The sequence below is a fragment of the Conger conger genome, chromosome 1, assembly GCF_963514075.1.
Source record: "Conger conger chromosome 1, fConCon1.1, whole genome shotgun sequence".
Classification (NCBI taxonomy): domain Eukaryota; kingdom Metazoa; phylum Chordata; class Actinopteri; order Anguilliformes; family Congridae; genus Conger; species Conger conger.
Genome location: NC_083760.1, coordinates 5,710,614 through 5,712,139, shown reverse-complemented (window position 1 = coordinate 5,712,139; position 1,526 = coordinate 5,710,614). Strand labels below are relative to the sequence as shown.

The 1,526-nt window shown below is 46.1% G+C and overlaps 1 long non-coding RNA gene across 1 annotated transcript in view; it reads right to left on the bottom strand.

Moving 5' to 3' along the window:
* The window catches only part of LOC133127364 (uncharacterized), an 18,103-nt gene continuing 16,577 nt past the window's right edge, over positions 1–1,526 (bottom strand). Inside the window, exon 3 of the long non-coding RNA XR_009708619.1 lies at positions 1–167. This is a non-coding gene — a long non-coding RNA (uncharacterized LOC133127364). The remainder of the gene's footprint in view (positions 168–1,526) is intronic.

Below are 1,526 nucleotides of genomic sequence, written 5' to 3'. Positions count from 1 at the left end.
GACGCGGCGGGGGCACTTCTCGGGCTTGATGTCCACCTCGTACAGGTAGACGTCCATCTTGGGGATCTCCACCTGGAAGCAGTTGGCCAGCAGCTTGATGGGCTTCCCCATGGTGCCATAACCGGGGCGTCTGGGCACGGAGAACAGGGACTGGGCCCCAACGGCTCCTGGGGAGGGACAGGGGTGGGGGGGGTGAGTTTGGTCAAACCACACCACGCAACAATTTCCACCAATAAAACCAGAATTTCTGAAACAACAGTAAACAGTCGGCAGCCTGTAGCCTAGTGGCTAAGGTGCACGACCGGGACCCGATAGCCAAGATAAGCTCCACACAGCTGTTGAGCATAAATTAACCCCACATTGCTCCAGAGGGGATTGCCCCCGCCCCGCTTAGTCTAATCAACTGAATGCCGCTTTTGATGAAAGCGTCAGATAAATGACAAATTTATTATTTATTTATTTATTTAAACTGTGCGGTCAACAGCCCCCATTCCACCACCTCATTTCCTATGGCCCACAAGGCCGGGTCGACAAACCGATAAAAAAAGAATGAATATGCAAAACAAAACAAAAAAAGAATAATAATAATAATAATTCTTAGCCTCGGTTAAGAATATACCCTTGAGTTCTGACTGGACTGCGTGACCAGTTTCTCTTTAATTTTCTTTTTTTTTTTGACAGTTTTTTTTTTTTGGACCACAAAAGAAATCCTAATTTGGCAGGAGGAAAGGAGGTCTGGAGAAGTTGGGAAACACAAAGAGAGAGGGGAGATACGGACAAAAAAACCCCTTATTCTCCACGAGAGACGGGGACCATCAGGGCGAGTACAATCAAGAAATTACCGAATTTGCCGATGTTACCAGAGTTACCGAATTCAACGAGCATTTCTGCGGCCAGCTATAAGACGGTGGAGCCGATCCTTCTCGCTGTCCGCCCTGAAGACGCGAAGCACTGAGGTCATCGGAGCGGAGGCCAGGAGATGTTTCCGCACTGGGCAGCACACAATGTTTTTAGCAGCCTTCCTTCTGGAAACGGGCTGGAGTATCCTCTCCCTGGCTGACCACGCTGCGTTATAAATATCGTCCCCGCTGGTTGTAACCAATTTCCCCCCACAAAATATTCCCAGATTTTTTAAAAAAGAGGACAGTTCAGATTAAACCGATTTTTTTGTTTTTCCTTATGGTTTCCTCTGCATTCGGAATGTTTTTTGGAATGAAAATCTACTATGGATTTGGTTCTCTGGACCCGCGCCGTGAAAAGAATACCGACTGTAGCCTGATTCCTGTCGACTGTTCTCCAGGCAAAATGCATAGAAGGTGCCGCTAGTTTTGGCACTCCAAGTAACCGAATAAGGATAACTGTTGTTGCTAAAACAGTGGCATGGTAAAATAGTTTATAAAAATAGAACTAGTTAGTTTTATCACTTTCACTGTGGAAAGAAAGGACTGAATGCAAATGAACCCACTCCTGGCCGTTTTTGTCATATTAATCGGAATTTCCCCCTATTATTTAAGGCTGTCATATTT